General features: G+C 40.3%; 1 pseudogene; it reads right to left on the bottom strand.

Moving 5' to 3' along the window:
- Positions 1 to 17,139: 17,139 nt before the first annotated feature.
- LOC121396436 lies at positions 17,140 to 19,344 on the bottom strand (annotated as a pseudogene).
- Between the last annotated feature and the right edge of the window lie 3,137 nt (positions 19,345 to 22,481).

Below are 22,481 nucleotides of genomic sequence, written 5' to 3'. Positions count from 1 at the left end.
ATGTGTCACAGTTTTTCTATTATTAAAGTGTAAAGTGTCATTTTTCACCTTCTGAAGCAGCCCTGGGAGGGGGGGTCGCCGACCCTGTAAATTGTGGATACATTTAGTTGATACATTTAGTTGATACATTTCTCATCTTTGTCCCTGCTAAGCAGAATCTCTGGCAGTGGAGTAACTAGATGCTACTGGGCCCCACAGCAAATTAATTTTAGGGCCCCCAACATTTCCAGAGGTTGTCCTGTTTAACCAATATATATTGACATTTCTCATTAATTAGGGCCTCATAGGCCCCCTATACCTCCTGGGCCCCCCTGCAGCCGCAGGGTCTGCTTCCTCTGTAGTTACGCCCCTGATCTCTGGGTTTCATTAGAGGCAGCTGTTAGAATTGATACAATAGTTGCTAATACTCCAGAGATGCTGCTGAGAAATGTATCAACTTAATGTTGCAAAATTGTAACAGTTCAGAGTCTGCACCTGATTTACTGAGCTGCTAGAATCAAACACCAGAGACAGGAACATTCAACTTTCAACTTAGATTTTGGAAAAAACAGTAAAAAATAAATAATGGGAAGTAGTTAAAAAAAAAAATTTCATTTCTGGGGAACAATCTAAAAACAGCTGAATTGAAAAAAGTGTTTGGAACGTGAACAACCCCTTTAAATCTGACAAGGACAGTGTTTGCATGCAGTGCTTCCTTTAATGAGGACTGAGAGAAAAACACATTGTTTGTTGCATAATATTTCCACACACACACATTCCCTCTCTCACACACACACACATATTAATAAAGGATATTCTCTTGCCATATGTAAATGAAAAAAAAATGGTGTAAAGTCAGTGAAATGTATTATGCATTAAATATTGGTGGGGCCACAAAAAGTTGTATAACATATGGAAATATTTAAAATGAGGCTATGTAAAATGGAGGCATCACTGTATGTATCTAGTTGTAACAGGAACTCTAGAGGGAATAACTTTCTACAAACCTCTGGCTAGTAATTTTGTTAAGAAAGTAGAAAATACCAAGTGTTGTCCTGGCAAACAAGGAGTTTGTGTCACTAACAGAATGGCAATGCTATACATGTGCAACAGTTACTACTCTATATATTTATAGAAAAGCTGTTGTTAGGTTTGTGTGGAAACCAAAATGTGGGTACAAGTAATTTGTGTTATATGTTTTCTTCCTTGCCCCCCCCAGGAAAATTTGAGATTTCTAAAATTCTTATCTTATAAGCAATGCTGATTTCTTTGCGTAAGCCCAGTGGGCAGGCTCGGATTTTCAAACGGGGCCCCTGTAGGCCATGTCTACTCATCTCCCCCTCTCTGTATCTCTCTTTAACATCTCAACTGACTGATTTGTTTTTTTAGCTTCTAGAATAGCCCAATGCACACCGTAGTAAAGTGTAGCACACCATGGTATAAGACATGGTGTCCAGAGTGCTCGGAACCTGGGGTTTTCTATAATTTGTATCACCATGTAATAATTTAAACATTAAATAAACCCAATTGGTTTGCATCCAATATGGATTTATGCAGCTCAGTTAGGATCAAGTATAAGGTACTTTTTTTATTTTAGAGAAAAGGAAAATCATTTTAATTTTAAATTCTAATTATTTCAAATGGAGTCTATGGGAGATGGCCTTCCTGTAATTCAGATCCTTTCAGATAAGGGGTTTCCAGATAACAGATCCCATACCTGTATGTGCAAAAACAAAAAAAATGCTTCAGAATATATTTAAAACTTATATACAACAATAAAGCTACATTACTAAATGTATTCATTTTACATTGGGCTATTCTAGCAGTTGTATTTTGTTCTGTTTTGGTGAGGAAAATGGCAAAACCTTCACACCCATATTAATATACTTATATGTTTCTAATATGGAATATGAAAAAGTAATTTTCCGTATGAGTGCCCTCCTTACATTAGATTTTGTCAATGATGAGTTAAATCTCTGAAATCCAAGGAAGAGACTGAGAACAGGCCAAACTAGTATGGAGTACAATGGCAGCTAATTTTCTGTAGGAATATCTTTTTGAGCTCATTTCACAAGGGACTGCTGGAAAAATGCCATTATTGTAATCTGAAGAAGGAATCGCTGTTGTTTGATTTCCAGTGCTGTCAGAGGAAACCCTTGAATTATGGCTCATGTAAACGGTTTTAGTGCAGATAAACACGCAAAATCCAATAAAAAGAAAGTTATAAAAAAAAAAAACACGTAAGCTTCTATTCTCTTGCAATACTCTCTTTTCCATTTGACAGTACAAGAAAGCAATCCTGATGTCTGTTCTTCTCCCTGATGTGGTAAATCTATTGCCTGGATGCCTCTAGCCTTACATGTTCTCCTCTTCTGTCTCTTTGAGCTTACATGAAATTTCTTAAATGCAATATAAAAAATGATATACATATATTTTTTGGTGTCTGTTGGTACGGTGCTACTGCACATGGCCTAGGCCTAGGAAAATGTTGATTTTCCTTCTAACTATCCCTCATGTGTCTAGGGCACCCTTAAGGTATAAGAATTGCAGCTCAGTGCTCATGCAATGTTCTGGAATGTTCTGGAATGTGGTGGGTTTGGTTCCATTCAGCCATAACAGCCATAGTGAGGTTAATAGGGTTGCCATCCCATTAAACTCACTAATTGCTCTGTATTTTGAAGTGCTGCCCTGGTCAAAACTTCCTGCTTGGTTTTTCAAATTAGGAAAACCGGGCAGGATTCCCCATGATTGACACTGCGATTGGCCAATTGTGTATCATAGCCCAGTCCGTCCGCATCACAACCCCTCTCTGTCACGGCCCCGCCCCCTACCTGGTCTCCACCGGTTGAAAAGGTGCCAACCCAAGAGGTTAAGCACTGATGTAGGGAATAGGCCTGGCTCGCAGTTGCCATTGCAGTTCATCTCACAGGTGTTCAGTTGAGGTCAGGGCATTATGCAGCCCAGTCAAGTTCTTTAACTCACATCTCAGCTCACCCATTGTGTTACAAACCTTGTTTGTGAATAGGGGGATTTTTGTGCTAAAATAGGAAAACCTGCCCCTCCAGTGGCCCTACACCATCTACACCATCTGCATAGCCATTGTATAGTAGTTGCAGTACATTGGTAAATACATTTGTTATCCTTATAAAAATGCTGGTCAAAATGTTGTCAAAGCAAATTTATCAAGGTTTTAAAGGAATTGAGTAAATAGATAGGCTGTGCAAAATAAAACATGTTTCTAGTATAGTTAGTTAGCCAAAAATGTAATCTATAAAAGCTGGAGTGACTGGATGTCTAACATAATAGTCAGAACACTACTTCCTGCTTTTCAGCTCTCTTTGTTTCCACTGATTGGTTACCAGACAGTAACCAATCAGTGAATTGAGGGGGTCGCCACATGTTGCGTCGTCACTCCAGTTGAATCCAGTCACTCCAGTCTTTATAGATGACATTTTTGGCTAACTAACTATATTAGAAACATTTTTTTATTTTGCACAGCTTATCTATCTTTCACGTACATTAATCACTTTCTTACATAGCCATTCACCACATCCTTCCTCCCATAACCGCAACAGAGAGGAGCTGGAATAATAAGAACTATCTCAAAACAAAATCTTACAGCCTAACTAACCATTTCCGTAGGTATACAATAGTGTGCTAAGAGAGAGTCTTGGTTTCTGCCATCCAACATTCAAGCTTCACTCATTCATTGAAGTCATTATAAGGGAAAAGCTTACAACCACCACATATATTTAACCATTAACGACAGTATCCCTTAACCCAAAGTATAAAGGTATTGTATCTAAGTAAGACAGTTAACTTCATTTAAAATGAATATTTAAAGTCATTTGCACTCTCTCAGGACTTGAGTCTTTTAAACTGTATTATTATTATTTTTATGAATATGTATTTGTAAAGCAGAAAAATATGCTGCAGTGTTGTATAATAAATGGGTGTATTCATTAAACACACAGGAAAATACAAAAAAGAAACACTAATAACCAATACAAAAGGCACAGAGGGGCCCTGGCCAAAAATGTATTAGCTACTGTATGTCTCTCATTCAAAACAATCACTCCAGCCACTATTTTCCAAGAGGTGGACATGACTTACAATGTCAATCACTGAACCAGTGTTCCATCCTTAACTTATCATTACTCTCTGTACTGGACCTACAGTACATTAGACACACTGTACATATAGCATGACTTCTTGTCCAGTTAATCAAGGTCATATCTAGTCAATCAATTAAAGTATAACCTTTATTATAAATCCATTAAAGATTGGGCAACTAAATGTACACAAATGACAGGTTAAAATAATTCATATCATTGCGACATAGTACATATTTGATCAGCTTTGGGATAAAATGTATTCAACTCCTATCTGCTGGCAGTCAATTCCCCCCCAAGAGTCAAAACAGCATCTTTCCATCCAAGTAATGACTTAATTAATGAGCTATAGACACCCACAAAAGCACCATTCTCAATAAAAATAATTTGACCCAAACACCTGGGGGTCATAGCAACCAATCAGCAAGTGGCATTTTCTCGTCAGCTGTTTCAAAACAAACATCTATTTAGTTACTCTGGTTGATAGATGTTCGCAAATGTATGACTATTTATTAAATCACCCTGTACATTTCTTAACTATTCGTGTCACCAACGTGAATTTCTCTATAGCTTTCTCAAAACAAGGGATTGCTCACAGATGCAAAAAAAATAAAAAAAACGGAGAAGACAAGTGGATACATTGTTATGGCATGAGTAGATGTGTCACATACACAGCAAATAAGGTCATGCTATTGGTCAGCTTTTGATAGACTTGCCAAATCTCACTGATCCGAACCATGCAAGGAAGATACTGTAACATGATTTCTAAATCCTCTGACTGTGTAATGAAAGATAAATATTGTGGAGTATACCAAAAGTCCCAAGGAGAGTGGAAAGGGGCAGTGACACTGAAAACACAGTCCAATCCTTGGGATTCTCAGTCTAAGAAGGCAGACATTTGCATCTCTTCACTCCAAATTATCTCAGTTCCCATGAGGAAAATCCCCACCCCTAGCACCCAGGTTAACCCTTTCTATGACACAAGTCTTTAGTGCAGATGATTCTCTCTCAAGTTACAAAAGGTCTGGCCACTGCTGTTAAATTACTTCCGTAACTGAATAGTTGCAGCCAGTTATCATTGTGGCCTACATAAAAAAATCTGACCCATGCTGTGGCGTTGACCATCTGCTAGAAACACCCTTGTGCCGGGGCTCGGTCTAACCCACATTCTGGAGTTGACCAGCTGCTACAAATAATAAAAAGTCAATATTTGTACACAAATAGAGGAAGAAAGATTGCCAGCACATGGTTTGCCTTTAAAATAAGTGGCATTTTCTCAAATTCACGACTTGTAGCTTGTATTCTTATCCAGAGAGTAAATTCTGTTATATTATATAATTTTTTAAGCTTATGGCACATGGTGCTTTTTTACTGCCACTGCCTTTTATATGCACATCAACCAGGGTGCTGGCCATGTAATACTGTCAGAAGTGAAAGTGACAGACAAAAATGCCCCTTGTGCAACTAGTTTAAACATTAAAACATAAGTATTACCTAAAGTTAAAATTTTTGATACAGAAACAAAATTATCAGGCCAAGACACTTTTAGTTCCAGTGATTCAAAGTTATACAGGTATGGCATCTGCTATCAGGAAACCTATTATCCAGAAAGCTCGAATTACAGAATGGTCTCCCATAGATTCCATTTTATCCAAATTTTTTAAAAATTATTTCCTTTTTCTCTGAAATAATAAAACAGTACCTTGTACTTGATCCCAACTACGACATAATTAATACTTATTGGAGGCAAAACCAGCCTATTGGGTTTATTTAATCTTTCCATGATTTTCTAGTAGACTTAAGGTACAGTATGGAGATCCAAATTACAGAAAAATCTGTTTTTTCTTATTTTCATGTCCTCTGCACGGCTTTCCTGGTATAACCCTGTTCTGTATCATACCCACAATTCTTTCTCCTATGGTCCATTTTAGATAATATTTATTCCTACATTTCCTCACCTCTCAATCTTCTGCTTTCCTTTCTGGTGTCACATTCTTTAAACCCTCATATTTTATCCAAAGAAATCTAAAATAATAAATAAATCTCCCCCCCCTTTATTTTCCCTTCTCTCATTCTTATCCACTCTCACCATTTCTCTTTCACTTTATTGTTTTTACCCTTTAATTGTTCTTAACTTTTTCTTTTGCACATCCATTCTAACAATTCCATGCTTTTGTGTGTACTGTCACTGTTTCATCTCTTCCTATCAGTTCCGGACTGGCCATCTGGCAGTTCAGGCAAAAGCCCTGTGGGCCAGTCAAATAAGGGTTAAGTGGGCTGGGGAATTGGAGACGCCAAATGGGACCAGAAGCCGAATGGGAGCTAAAATTTGAACGGGAGCCAGATCTGAAAGGGAGACAAAGCCAAATGAGAGACAAAGCTGAATGAGAGACAAAGCAACTGAAAAGAGCCAAAGTCGCTAAGGAGAGCTAAAACACTGCTGTCTCCTAGGAGGAAGAAGACTACCTGCCAAATAGGGGGACCCTAGCCACCAATGATCTTTTATCTTGGGGTTGGGCTGGCCACCAAAGTTTTTCTTTTAAACTGGGGGGGGGGCTGGTGACCAATGTTTTTTTAACTTGGGGGGCTGACCACCAAATTCTTTGTTTTGCCTTTTATGTGGGGCCTGACCACCAATATTTATGTTAATCATTTTATTGGGGGCCCTGTTGCACATTTATATGTGGGCTGCATTTTATTCCATTCTGGCCCTGCTTCCCATTTTGCCCTCTTTCATATCCTTTCAATTTTGTTGTTTGCTCTACACGAGACGTGTCTGTCTGCTGGCCTCCTGGCTGGACGCAGCCCTCCAAAATATTTTTATAGCCCCCTAGGAGCTCCATAGACTGCTTGTGTACAACATCATCATATTTGATATAATCCAATCCATAAAGATGTATCATGTCACCTAACTGGCCCATTACATTGGACATCACTGCTTTATATTTTCAACTTTGTTTTTCTTCTTAGCCCATCTTCCTACTATATGCAGTATTTCTTCTCTTTAATTTCATCATCCAGTTTATGCTCTTGCTCTGTCTTTCCCTCTTCCTTTTCTCCTTTTTGCAGTTCAATTCACTTTCTCATGTTATGCAGTTGTCTCTTTTGTTCTATCATTCCCATTCTCTCCCATTTTCCTTTTATCTTTTTCCTTTTCTTGGCACTTTTTAGTCTGATAATCCATAATCCATGTGCCCATTGAGCCATCCTGTGGGGGAACCCGTAGCAGCATAAACATACACAAAATTACATATTAGGTAAAGCATGCATACTGCAGTTATGAAATACTGTAGGTAATCGTTTGATTTTAGCTTTTGCTGAAACAGGTCTCTGCCTTAATACTATTGATTCTCCATAGTGAGCACTTTCTGCATGGCACCAATAAGCCACATGGGGATTGTTGAAACCAGGGGAAGCACTTAAATCTCGGCATTTCCTTTGTGCAGCTACTGTTTATATTCAGCCCTGGTTCCTATTGCAATTAAAGAGGGATGACTTGATTTAAAGCAGTTTTTCTATGTCTCTATCCTTATATGAAAGCCACTGGCACACAGCCTAGCACAATTATAGAAACAGGCAGAGGAAGCATCCTGGTCAAGAAAGTTTGGGACTGGTAAAGCCTCCTGTACAATGCATCAACCCCTTGGGCTGCCAACCTTGCAACAGTAGTTAAGGAGCTGTCAAAAGTGTGGAGAGGTCAGGAGCTATTATTAACTTTTAAACATTTTATTCATCCTACACTAATTTGTCAGTGTTTCTCAGCAACATATTAATTAAAAAATATATATATTTGTTATTCAAGTAGCGGGGGGTATGAAGGGTAAGGATGACGGGGTACTTTTCATCTGGCTGTCAGCTCTATAGAGTGTGATGCATATAAAACCACATACAAATCACATTGCACTGTACATATTTTTTTAATTTACAAAGCCAACACAATGTAAATTTCACCAGTTCACTCTCAGCCCAGAGTGTGTGTCAAATTCTTGTATTTTGTCCATGGCTGCTGTAAGGAATGGTCCGGTATCTTGGACTTAGATGAGGACGTCATCTGCAAAAAAAATAAATTTTTTTGCCTCCACAAGCCCCAGCATGTGTGTAGTTTGCGTTATAGTTGCCAACGACACAATTAACAGGGCAAATAGTGGGGGAATCATGGGCAGCCCAGCCATATTCCGGTTTGTAGCTGAATTACTGGGAACAGGATTTCATAACCCAGACCCTTGCTGTAGGGGTACTGTATAAACATTTTCACCCAGCTGATGAATTTTGGCCCTATTCCATACCTACGCAATAGCTCCCACAGAAAGGGCTGTTCTACATAGTCAAATCCTTTGTGGTCATGAAAAAGCTGCAATTTAGCATACAGCCTTCTGCTATGAATAACCATGACTTATTGTGGCATGAACCTGGATTCATCTGGTTCTGTTAGGGTGGTAATAACATTAGCTAATCTTGTGGTCTATGGCCAAGACCTTAACTAGTATTTTGGAATCTACTTTAAGTCATTAAATAATAGGGGGCGTGGTTAACTAGCGATGTGAGCGGACGTCTCTTTGCTTAGCTCCGTAGCTCGCCTACTGAATCCGGTAAAATATCCTGATTTGAGTGGCATGAACCCAGCCATTTGACTCATCTATCTCTACTGAACCTAGCAGATGGGCAAGAAGAAGCCACAAGCCGCTGAATCTTCTGATATCAGAGCACATCTCCGCACCGCCACGAGGCCCGCCAAGATGGCGGAACTACGCAGTGCCGCTCCTCAGAAGGAACAACCTGCTCCCTCCTCTCAGCCACCTCTCGATGCTTCAGGGGATCGCTCGACATCTGACGATACGGAGTCGGGGGCGACATCGGCCCCAAACTTCTGCGCGTCACAAGTAGGTGATCCCTTGGGCGTAACGGAATCGCTGCAGCCTGATGATTTAACCTTGGCTGAAGTGGTTACAGTCCTGAAGGCCACTATTCAAACCTGCCATATAGCCACAATGGCTAAGGTCGAGGAATTAAAGGTGGACTTTGCAATACTTCGACAGGATGTGCAGAACGTGAGAGAACGCACTACCGAGGTTGAGAGGAGGGTAGGGGGCCTAGAGGACCTTTGCAACCCTTTACCTGATCGCGTTGAACAACTGCGTCACAGGCTTGACGCTGCGGAGGCCAAAGCTGACGATTTGGAGAATCGGCTTCGCAGGAACAATGTAAGAATTGTAGGCTTTGCCGAAAGAGCTGAAGGCCCAGATGCTACCAAGTTCTTGGAACGATGGCTCCAGCAGGAGCTTGGTTCAGAGACCTTTTCCACTGCTTTTATTATTAAAAGGGCCCATCGTATCCCAGGCAGACCGCCACCCCCTGGGGCCCCTCCGCGGCCTATTATTGCACGGTTTTTGAATTTCAGAGACAGGGATGCCGCACTTGCTGCTGCCCGTCGCAAAGGGGAACTACGGTTTGAAAATGCTGTTATCTCCTTGTACCCTGATTTCTCTAATGATCTACGTAAGCTGCGACAACAATTCACGGCTGTTAAACGGCGTCTCAGGGACTCCGGTCTCCAATATGCTATGCTCTACCCAGCCAAGCTCAGAATTTCAGCGGAAGGGCGCAACCACTTTTTTACTACTCCTACTGAAGTCTCCAACTGGCTTGACCAACAACCACCAGTGCGCAGACAGCCCTAAGTTCTCCTGCCTCAATCTTGCAGCAACCCTGCCATGTAGTTTTGGTTTGGTAACGTATTTGCCTTCACACAACCCTCAGGGGTACCCTCCTTACTTGCCACTCGATATCACCTGGCTTAAGTGGGCCTACGGAGCTACAAAAATGCACAGGCCCTGCTACATTCTCTGTGCTTTAGCACAACTTTTGTTATTTGATATCGTCTAGTTATATTGATGCATACTTTCATTGCATTTTTTTTTTTTTTTTTTTGATCTGCTGGTTAATCAAACTTGGTGTACGATTTGGGTACACCCTCCTTGGTTGTAATATGTTTAGGGTACAAAACTTCTCCATTTTTGGGAGAGGTAGGGTGGGAAATGTTGGTTATTTTGTGTCTTTCCTGTCCCTCTTTGCTGATTTTTCTTTTCTTCTCTTTTCCTTCTGCCTTTTCTTTTCTGCTCTGTATCTCTCTTTGGGGGGGAGATGGTTCATTGTTATGTTTTTATGCTATGACGGAGATAACTGCTATATCTTGGAATGTTAGGGGCTAAGTTCTCCACTGAAGAGGTCCTTGGTATTCAGCTTCTTACGTAAACGTAACCCCCATATAGTATGTCTCCAGGAGACTCACTTATCTCAAACTACTAATTCCAACATCCTCAGGAAACCCTGGCTTGCACAGTCCTACCACACTGCCTACTCAAACTATTCTAGAGGTACCGCCATATTGATAAATCGGTCACTCCCCTTTCAACTCCTTCACTTAAAGAACGACCCGGAGGGAAGGTTTACCCTTATTCGAGCCTCCTTAGCTGGTACACCATATATTCTGGTTAGTATATATGTCCCTCCTCCATTCCAAGATGTGCTGTTATATGAGTTACTTCAACATATTGCGGACCTGCCTCTTGGTCCAACTTTGATCCTTGGGGATTTTAATGCAGTCATGAATGGGGAGCAGGATCGCTTATCTCTGTCTACTTTAGGTAGGGCCGATCCTGGTGGTCTGAGAGGATGGGCATTGACCTCAGGGCTTATAGATGTGTGGAGGGAGTGCAATCCCACCACGAAGATGTTCTCTTGTTACTCTAGGGGTGCAATGTCGAGGATTGATCTCGCTTTTGCCTCTCCTGACTTATCTCCCAAAATTATCAAGGCGGAGTTCCTTCCTAGGGGAATCTCTGATCATGCTCCGCTGCTGATTACATGGGCTCTGTCTCCAGATCCTAGAAATAGGGTGTGGAGACTTAGCCCGCACTGGATAACCCATCCAGATATCCAAAAAACAATACAAAACTCGCTCACTAACTATTTTCGTGACAATATTAATACAACCTCCTTGCCTTTGGTTTGGGATGCAATGAAAGCTTTTATTAGAGGTGAGTATATTTCAGCTATAGCTTTTACGAGGAAGAAATTGGCTTATGCTTTGACTGAAGCGGAGCGGGAGTTGCGGGAGGCGGAGGCGAGATATACTCGTACCCCTACTGAACATTCAAAAGACCAATATGTTGTGGCCCAGAGGCTGTACACTCAAATTCAGTGGAAGACCGCCCACAAAAAACATCTGCACTACAAATTCGCCCTCTATGAGAAAGGGGACAAAAATGGTAAAATGCTAGCTCTGTTGGCAAGGGAGGAACAACCTAGGACAGCTATACACGCATTACAGCTAGATGATGGCACGCTCCTTACAAACCCATCTCAAATTAATCAAAGTTTAGCAGATTATTATCAAGCCCTATATACTTCTAGAATTACTAAGCACCCTAATGAAGTTCGAGCCTACCTTCACCAACTGGGTCTCCCAAATCTCCCTCTGGAGTATAGAGAACTCCTAGACCTCCCAATACAGGAACAAGAAGTCCTGGAGGCCATAGCTACACTTCCATCTGGCAAAACCCCGGGCCCCGATGGTTTACCCAACGCTTGGTATGTTTCGTATGCGGCTACTATAGCTCCATATCTCACTGAGCTCTTTAATCTTTCTTTAACTTCGGGAATTCTCCCGCCGTCCTTTGCAGACGCCACGATAGTTTTGATTTTAAAGCCTGGTAAGAACTCACTACATCACTCCTCTTACCGACCCATATCACTTATCAATTCGGACTCTAAAATTTTAACAAAGGTATTAGCCAGACGCCTCAACCATGTTATTCAGTCACTAGTTGCCCCTGACCAAGTAGGCTTTATACCTCACAAAGCGGCAGATTTTAATCTTAGGCGGCTGTACACTAATATTGTTGTGCCCTCTGATAATTCAGGTACTAGAGCCATTGCATCCCTCGACAACGAGAAGGCATTTGATTCGGTTGAGTGGGTTTATTTGTGGGAGACTCTGAAAATGTTTGGTTTTCGGAAAAATTTTTTGACATGGCTGAGGGCGATATATAACAACCCTAAAGCCAGAATACTGTCGAATCTTGAACTATCTGATCCGATAACACTAACCAGAGGAACTAGACAGGGTTGCCCTCTATCGCCTGGTCTCTTTGCACTAGCCATGGAACCACTAGCATGCCTTATTAGAGATAGCACAGGAGTTCGGGGTTTTGAACTGGGTAATCTTAGGGAGAAAATATCCTTATTCGCAGATGACACCTTACTTTATTTACACGACCCGGGCCCCTCACTAAATCACGCCTTAACCCTAATTGATAATCACACCCTGTTCTCGGGCCTCAAAATTAACTGGACTAAATCCTCCCTACTGCTGTTAGATCCGAAAGCTATCGAAGTACTTGACTCTTCCCTTCCATTAACTCGGGTAGATACATTGAAATACTTGGGGATTCATATCCATCCGAATTTGGATAAATTTAAATCGCTGAATATAGACCCCCTCATGGATTCTCTCCAAAAGACAGTTGATAAATGGCTCAAGCTTCCCCTATCTTTAATTGGCAGGATAAATCTGTTTAAAATGAAGTTCCTCCCCAAATTCCTTTATATATTTAGACAGTCACCGGTGTGGCTACCAGCCTCCTTTTTAAGTTTCTTAGAACGCAACTTAACAAACTCTATTGGTCTCCGGGAGCTGCTAGGGTTAAATACACTGCCCTGACATCCTTGTCACAGGAGGGCGGTCTTGCTGCCCCTGATATGTTTGACTACTTTATAGCAGCCCAACTGACACCTTTGAGGTGGTGGCAAACCCCAACGCCTGAAGATCCAGTGACGCTTCTCGAAGCTCAAATAGTAGGGTCGCTTGAAGGGTTGTGTAATTTGATTTATAGAAAGGCTTCTTTCCCTATCAGGGCTACTCCAATGATGAAAAATGTGGTTAAAGCTTGGCAGCTGGGTAATAAGAGAATGGGTGCTGGTACCCAGACTCTATCTCCTTATACTCCATTATGGTTTAACGGTAATTTGTCACAACTCCTTACTGTACCTGACCCTCAACTGTGGGCCTACTACAATGTGAAATATCTGGGTGATTTGTATTTGGACAATACCCTCTGTTCCTTTCAACAACTTAAGGACAAATTTGACCTACCTAATGGTATGCTTTTTCGGTATTTGCAGTTGAGGCATGCTCTCACTCAACAATTTCGGTCTGCTGACCCCAGGATTGAACTTTCCCGTTTGGAGACCCTTGTACGTAAGGAGCACCTACCTAAACCACTTTCTGCGATATACTCTCTATTGCGCACCAGTTACCAAACCACAAGGCGGGATCTGCTGCAGAAGTGGATTGTCAATATTCCGGATTTAACAGTGGAGCAATGGTCCTATATTTTGGCTAACTCTCTTACCCCCTTGATAAGATCCAGGGACCGACTTATCCAATTCAAATATTTGCACCGTGCCTATTATACCCCCTACATTCTACATAAAATGAATCCGGCTTTCCCGGATAAGTGCAACAGATGCAATAGCCCTAATGCTGACTTTTTTCACATGGTATGGGACTGTGCCCAAATTCAACACTTTTGGGCGGAAATTGCTGATTATATTACTCAACTTATGGCTATGCCAGTGGAGTTCCATCCTGCTGTTTTACTCCTAAACTACCTACAAGATACTACGTCCTCACGCTCTGAAAGGACTCTGCTCACTTTTCTCCTGTTCCATGCGAAACGGGCAATAGCCTTAAAATGGAAAGACGAGAGTCCTCCTACCCTATCTTTCTGGATAGCTCAGGTGGAGCAAACGTTGCCTGTTTTGGAACAGATTTATTATGCAAGGGGGTGCCCCACGAAATTCAATAAAATCTGGACACTTTGGATATTGCGCAACGAAACATATACAAATAGAACTGTAACTGTTCCCACCCAACCAATGGACTGGCTTGTTGCTCCCAACTAGACTCTAGTTGACTTGCACCAATTTTTTTTTTTTTTTTTTTTTCTTTTTGCCTGTTCTAATTATTTCCTTTGCAGGTTGGTCCACCCCCCCCCCCTACCTCTACTCTGTGCTGCTCTCTCTTCCTTACTTTTTCTCTCTTTCTTTGCTCTTGTCACTTAATTCTATGTTGGGGATCCCATGGTTGTTAATTAAAAATGGCTTGCAGAGCAGCTAAATGCAATATACCTGTAACAATTTTTCTCCGGTCAGTACTACATTTTGTATGCCTCTGTAAGTTGATCTACAAAATAAATACCTTTTAAAAAAAAGTCATTAAATAATTATATTGGCCTATATATACAGTTGTGTTCAGTTGTGTCTGCCATCACTAACCTGATGAATCACTGTTTTTGGTACAAATTATATTTCTACATGGCAAATAATTTAGTAGTAGGTGTAGTAGAGTAATAAAAAATCAACAGACCCTGCCAATTCTGTGTAATTTAATAATTAATTGAAGCATCATCATATCTAGATGTTTCTCATCGTTTGGTGTTGGGCCTATTGATCGCAAACTAGGGATCATGAATACATTAAATACTTGAATAGATCATGTTGTCTTATGCCAAAGAGAAAAAGCCCTTGAAATGGGTGTTTTTAACAACCAAATGCCCCCGAACACAGCAGTTAACAAGCAACATTGAAGTTATGGAGTAGCCAGCTTAATCTCTGGACCTTAATCCAATAGAAAACAAGTGACCAAAAATGCTGTTTCTGAACCAAGAGATGTAGAATTGTGGAATGTAACAGGTGCCGGACGTTGGTCGACTCCATGTAACACAGATGTGCAGCAGTTCTCAGAAACACTGCTTATATGACTAAATATTAGTTCAGTGATTCAAATAAAAGAAAAATCTTGAAACAGTTTATACAGTGAATGTTTGAGTTTGTAAAGAAGAATGCAGACACTGCTAATTTTTTTGTTTTGGATCAGCCTAAAATTCCCCTTTCTTAACTTTCTGTAAAGGAATAACACAAATATGATAAAGTTTTCTTCATATTGTATTTGGAATAGAATGTCCAGTGTTCTCAATGCATTTGTGTGTATGGAGATAAAAACTATTATAAGGATTTTGAGCTTTATTCACTTTTTTTTTTTAAACACAACTGTAAATGACCAAATATAATAATTTTTGTTTCATTTAACTAGGTTTTCTTAATCTAATTTTAGGACTTGTTTGAAAATCAGAAGATGTTTTAGGTCACATTCATATAAAAATATAGAAAACTTTTATACACCACTGTACTGTATATTGCTTTCTCCACCTCTATGCCTCAGACATAGAAGTCACTCTCAGATACGGGTTTCATTTGTAAACATCAAAAACTTCCCCAATTATGCAAGAAATGATGTGTAAAAGACTTCTGTCTCTCCAGACACATTATCCCGGGGGCTACCAGGTAGCCATCACAGAATACAGAAGGGGATTGTTTTTTATTTTTGGTCCTTCACTCCTGAGCAGGGCCAGACTGTTGCTTTAAATGTCCTGACCAGCACCTGCCACAGCTTGCTCACAGGAATGTTAGTCCCACAAGTAAAAAGAAGTTAAGTATTCACCACTGGGTTATCTGCACATTAGATTACAATCTAGGTTATCTGCCATGTTTTATGTAGATAATACTGTGACAGCCTTTAGGGAGTATACGGCAAATGTAGCACAATATGAAAAGTTTAAAATGAATGAAGGGATTCCTTTAGAATTGCAGTCAGAATTGTTGAATCTACCTAGCCTGGCACTCTGTAACTTTGATGAAAGTGATAAAAATGCTATGTTGTTGGCAGTTAAATGGTTGCATCTATACAAAGCCATATTGGTGGTAATAACCATGTAAAAAAGTTTTTTTACTGAAAGTAAAGGCATATAACAACCAGGAAATACCAAAATTCACTTTTAAGCATACCTTTCTCCAAAACACCATTACATATTTTAATGCATTAGTATGCAGTTTCAACTCTGATACCATCATCTGAGTTTTAAATGTAAACTTATGTCTGAAAACAGTAACAATGTATCAAAGTAATTAAAATATAATATAGTATAGTCATAGTGTCAGCCTTCACTGATAAGAGTTGTGTGTTTGCTTTAGAAACATTACTATAGTTCATAAAAAGAAGCCATAGGACCGCCATTCAAGCTAGAAAATGAAGAAAATGTACAGGTTACATAGCAGAAAACAGATAAAAGACAATTATATTAGCTGTTATCTGCTATGTAACATGTACCTTTTCTCGTTTTTACCAGCTTGAATGGCTACTCTCGTGATTACACAACAATATAATTATATACACTATAGTAGCATTTCAGAAGCAAACAGGTCAGTTTATAAAATTAAGTTAAACAAAAAAACCTTAAAAGTGGCAGCTGTACAAAGAGCAATACTGGCTACTTAAGTAGCAATAACCTTGGTGGAAGTAAAGCTTTTCGCACTGTTTTGGAGTACTTTAAAGGAGAAGGAAAGTATTTTTATACTTGGGGTGCCAAAAGTTAGACACCACCAAGTGATTGTATTTACTTACCTGACATTTTGGGCCGGTGTTCCTATCAACAGAAAACTTCACCAGCCCGGAGTTCTTCCAGCGAGCACCACCACGAGCGATCCTCTTCCTGCTTCTTCGCTATTCAAATTTCCTGGGCCAGACGCATGCACAGTGGAACCAAAAAGGCAGTTTTTTTTCCTTAAAGTTCGGCTTTTTGCTCTACTGTGTACGCGCAGCCTTAAGCTGAAAGAATAAGGAAGAGGATCGCTCGGCCCAGATAGTTAAGTAAATATAATCACCTAACTTTTGGCACCCCCTCTTTCATTCTCCTTTAAAGAAACCACCTAGGTGCTCAGCTAGTTATGCAGATGTGGGAAAGATATAATTACAGAGATGTGCAGGTGTTTATTCTAGAATATGATACTTATAGGAGTTTATTATTTTCAGAGATTTTGCAGAATTTATGTGCCTTAAGAATATTTGTGAAAATTTGTCAGGGGCTGGGACTTCATTAGCAACATCCTACCTGCTGTGCTTTATGTTGCAACGGTTGTAATGCTCTTATGATATTTTTACTTAAGGCATAACTGATCACTTCCGACTAGCAACCATTATTAATCAGCAATCATTTTTCATGCCAAAACTGAAATTACTTTTAGCCAACCAAAATATCCAATTGTTCCCAACAAATATTTTCCCGATAATAAGGAGCATTTTTATCTTCTTGGAAATACAACATACTGTGTACTTCAAAATGATAATTAAAACAAAAAAAGCACACAATACATTTAAAAACATTTTTTTTAAACAAACAGCGAATGAGCATAAAACACTTTATGCCCTCCCCCCTAGAAAGAAATGTATTACACTGGGGTAATTGGTAACGTTAGAGACAAAACGTTGTGCGCAGCCACATCCTACATTCAGAAATGTTTACAGACATTTTATACTAGGTATGTCAAAAAAACAAGATCAATGTTATATTTAAAAACTCTGCAGGCACAGTGAAAGTAGGAAAGTTCATGTATTTGTGCATCTTTGGAATTGCCATAACAGATGTCCTGCAGTGGCTTAAGAGAAGGCAGTCCTGGTAAACATGTCGAAATATTACATAGTTCACATTTTCAATCTATTTAAATCCTTTGGGTCAGTAGAGCCATAATCAGTGTCCAGAATAGTAACACATCAATGGTGTTTCATTAAGTGTAGACGTTTAGAGTTTGCAGAATCATATGCCTACACAGAGGACAGTTGCGCTGATGAACAGGCTGTTGCAAGAGAATCTGTGTGCAGGAGGCACAAAGGCATAAATGGCGACAAGGCAAAAGTAGCACAGTTTTGTTCTCATCTTGGCAAATAACACATTTCTTGCTCTCTTCCTGCTGCTTCAGAAGCTTCCATGGGTCTAGTGAGGGCTCCCCTCTCTCTGTATGCATTGAACTGGCTTGAGGAATGGGGGTTGCAGGTTGTGTGTTCTGTACCCTGTTAGGAACTGTGCTTTGAATAGGTCTCAATGGCGGGTTCTGTTCCCTCATGGCAACTGGGTATGGTTCCCTTATTTGTGCTGGATTCTGCACAGTGGCAGGCCTGGCAGGTGGATTTTGTATCCTCGTTCTTCTCAAGTTCCATCCTCTGACCAGGGCTGCTCCATATACTCTAAATATTCTTATTGCCTGCACACTTTTTGCAATAACTCTTCTCAAAACCTCCCAATGCAGCAGTGAACAGATAAGCACAAGTGCCATACGGTACATCTGAATTACCTTCAACTGAAACTGGTGAACAGCAGGGGAAGGTCTAAGAAGGATTCTGCAAATAATAGTGAGAAGCAGAAAGATGATAATCTCATACAGGTTTTTATAAAATATTATTCCTACTCCTCTACTAAGTGAAGTAAAGCCATCTAAAATAAGTTGACAAGGAGTCCACAAGAGAATTGCCACTGCCACAGCACTGTTGGAAAACTGAGAAAACATCATGATTACTAGTTCTGCACCCATGAAGATCACATTGACCATGGAAAGCCATAGAGCCATTGCAGCAGATAAAACATTTTGGATGGTAATAAGACATTTGTTCACTAGGCTATTAACCAAGTAAGCTGCCAAACTTCCAGTGATACCTAAAGCTTCCCAGAAATTCCAGTGAAAAGTCTGTACAGAGACAGCAATGTTCAGGAGCCCTCGATGAATCAGCTCCCTGCTGCGGAATAGCAGATGACAGAGCAAGTTCCATATTAACTTCAAACTGTCTAAACCAGCAAGGCATCCCCCAGGAAACATCCACTACTGTCTGTATTGTGTCCAGTGCAAGGCTGCAGGAGAAATCACCAACCATAAACACAAATCCCAATAAAGCTTCCCAAAACTGAAGAATGCCATAGGTGATGGTCCAGGGAAGATTGAAGATGAAGCGAATGGTCCAAAACAATACTGATACAATGGAGGAAACAAGAAAGTAATTTAAGTCTAGCAACAGGAGCAACATGTCCAGGCTCCAACTAAGCCCATTGAGGAGCAAAATGATCGCCTGCATGTTTGCAAAAATATGAAATTGCTAACAGGTGGGACGTAGGGGGAAGTATGCCCCTTCATGGAAAAGCGTATCAAGCATGTTCACTTGAATCCCCAGAGCAAGATAATAGATGCGTCCTTCATAGTTTTCCTCATCTACTCCCTGCAAAAAAAACATATGTGTGTTAGCAGTTAAACACAAAATGCTGTACTGATTAGTTTTAAAATGCAGTATTAGAATGTCAAGCCTGTGGCCCTCCATCTTTTACTAGAACAAAAAACCCTGCTAGATAAAAAAAAAAACTGAAAGACATAATTCAAGTAAAGCTGCAGTTTTACAAACTATTTTCTATTGAAAGGAAAGTGATATTAAGCTTGACATATTTTGGATTTTGAAACCATATGACTTTTACTTGCTTATGTACTTTTTCTTTTATGTGGACTGAATGTTAATTTAATACAGAAAATAGGCATTCTAAGTGGCTTTACTAAAGGGGGTTTAAACCTTTCCTAATTGAAAAAAACGACTAGGTCTACAAGTGTCTGTAAACATTACAGATACGTGCACATTTAAATGCATAAAAATGTGTAGTCAGAACAACAGTTAAAGGAGAAGGAAACCCTGTAGAAAAAAACCCCGTACCCACCACCCCACGTAGCCCCCCCCCCGGGGACATGCCCCATACTTTATACTTACCCCTCGTCACAGATTCTGGCAACGGACTTCACGGCATCCATCTTCCAGGTCTTCGGTAAGATGACTGGGCGATTTGCAATCTCTAACAATTTTGGTGCATGTGCAGTTGTTGAAAACCGCCCATGCGCCGACATACTGATTTCCCAGTCAGCTAACAGAGGACCCGGAATATGGATGCCAGTGAAATCTACTGCCAGAATCTGCGACAAGGGGTAAGTATAAAGTATGGGGCATTTCCCGGGGGAGGCAGTTAACATAGGGGGAGGAGGAAAGGGGTCTACGTGGGTGGGGGGTACAGGGTTTTTTTTCTACAGGGTTTCCTTCTCCTTTAAGAAATATTTTTGGTACTTTAAAGGGCTGGTTCACGTTTAAGCTAAATTTTGTATGTTATAGAATGGCAAATTCTAAACAATTTTTCAATTGGTCTTCATTATAGTTTTAAAATGATTTGCCTTCTTCTTCCGACACTTTGCAGCTTTCAGATGAGCGTCGCTGACCCCATCTAAAAAAGCAAATGCTGTTAGGCTACAAATGTATTGTTATTGCTACTTTTTTATTACTCATCTTTCTATTCAGACAACTTTCCATTCATATTCTAGTCTCTTATTCCAATCAGTGCATGGTTGCTAGGGTCATTTGGACCCTAGCAACCAGAATGCTTAAGTTGCAAACTGGAGAGCTGCTGAATAAACTCAAAAACCACAAATAATGAAAAATGATAATCAATTGCAAATTGTCTCAGAATATCACTCTTTACATCATCATAGTTCATTTAAAGGTGAACAACCCCTTTAAACAGAAAAAATAGAGGTTTGAGGAGCAAGAATAGTACTAATCTCTCATCAGATTTGGTGGCTGGCCTCACAATTGACTAAACAATAGGTCACCAGCATTGCTCTGTCTCAATAAAAAATAGTGTATGTGACATTAGATTTAAATGGTTGGAAAGCCCATAATGCCTACAAATCCAATGAGGAAGAACCGTGATAAAGCCCTGCCCCAGTCAAACGGCAGCATTATTTGTAACTCGCTGCTTTAATGTTTACAAGACCAGGACTATATTCGGCATCGCCACCTAGCAAAACCACTACAGGAAAAGCACAACTTTATATGTCCCGCTCCTTGACTTGTTATCGGACGCTCTGACAAACGCGTCAAAGTCTCACGAGATGAGACTCAACTCATGCGTGTCGATTACCTTTACGCAGTGACGTAAGACGCAACTGGTTGAGGCAAACGATGCGGAAGTTCTCACACAAGCGCCAGCCACCTGCTATTCTTTTTTTTTAACACTAGTCACAGTTCCTGCTTCTGGCAGTGTATAGAAAGTAAAAACAGTACATTTTTCCCTGGTGGTTGTGAGCAATAGGTGCTGTAAGGGTTGGCGGGTTTCCAGCCAAATTGGGCTATAACTTTAAAGCCCAGGCGGGTTTTGAAAGTACACACTAGCCAAGGTACGATCTGGGCTACTTTTTGGGCCTTTGGCTGGTTTGGAAACCAGCCAAAGTTTTTTGTTGCACTAATGTGCCAAGCCTGTGTCTCCCAATGCATGTTGGGTAATGTAGTTTTTGTTTAACAATTTGCCAACTGTGTAGTTTAATGTAAATGTATTATAGGACTACAATACTCAGCAGGCAATGGGACTGAATGCGTAGAAGTCAGGAGTTGCCAGATTTTGGGCTCTGTATTCCAGTCTCTTAAGCTTTCTCGCGTTTTTCTGGCGCCTTTTCTCAATTTTAGACAATTGTGAGGCAAAAATCTGCTGGCCACCAAAATGTCTAGAGGTTGACCTGTTTCACCAATATTTATTGAAAGTGTATATGAATTAGGCCTTATGGGGTGCCTATACCATCCGGGGCCCCCTCTGTAGTTACGCCCCTTGTGATGGATGAATCTGTCCCATTTTACTTCATGGAAAATTTGAAAAAGGCTTATTTTCACATAAATTAATTTTTCTTTTCACTGAACATATTGTGCTACTTTTGGGCTACTTTTGAAGTGACTCTTGGCTAGTTTTGGGCTGGTTTTGTAGCTGGATTTGAACATTAGACCCGGCAACCCTGCACCAGAGCCTCTTCCACTATATTGTCAAAATATGATTAATTTGTTTTCTTATTCAACACAGTTATTTCTGCCAGGAAGCAAAAACAAGATGTTTGCTTTTTGCCACAATACTGGTTGCCACCATAGCCTCTGCTTTCAATAGTCTTTTTATTTTTTTTACCAGATGGTCGTGTTTTATGTGTAAACTGGGATCAGATTTTTCACAGCAAAATGTTTTCCCCTCTGTTTAACCACAGAGCAGATCAGAATGTTTTGATATTTCTCATCTGTCTGAATCCTGACACCTGTCTCTCTCTCTCTACATATACATGGCCTGTATCGGACTAAACCATAAGTCACCAGTTAAGGCTGGGAATGTTTGGGGGTCACCATCTTGGAAAGTGTCTGTGACACTCATGCCTGGTGTGATTTGAGTAGCTGTTGATAAACTAATCTTAGGGGTCGTTTGCAAATTATCAAGCAGAAAATTAGGTTGGCCTGTAATATAAGCTGATGCAACAGGGTTGATTATTAAATTCTGATGCTAGTTGCACCAGTTTCTGAGCTGCCATGTTATCAATGGTCTGAATTATTTACTAATCAGCTTTATATTGTGACGTTTATATATCCAGTATATTGTGCTTTGGTCCCTA

Source organism: Xenopus laevis, chromosome 7S (genome assembly GCF_017654675.1).
Source record: "Xenopus laevis strain J_2021 chromosome 7S, Xenopus_laevis_v10.1, whole genome shotgun sequence".
In the NCBI taxonomy this organism is placed as follows: Eukaryota; Metazoa; Chordata; class Amphibia; order Anura; family Pipidae; genus Xenopus; species Xenopus laevis.
Note: the sequence above shows the minus strand (reverse complement) of the source record. Positions and strands in the feature narration are given on the sequence as shown.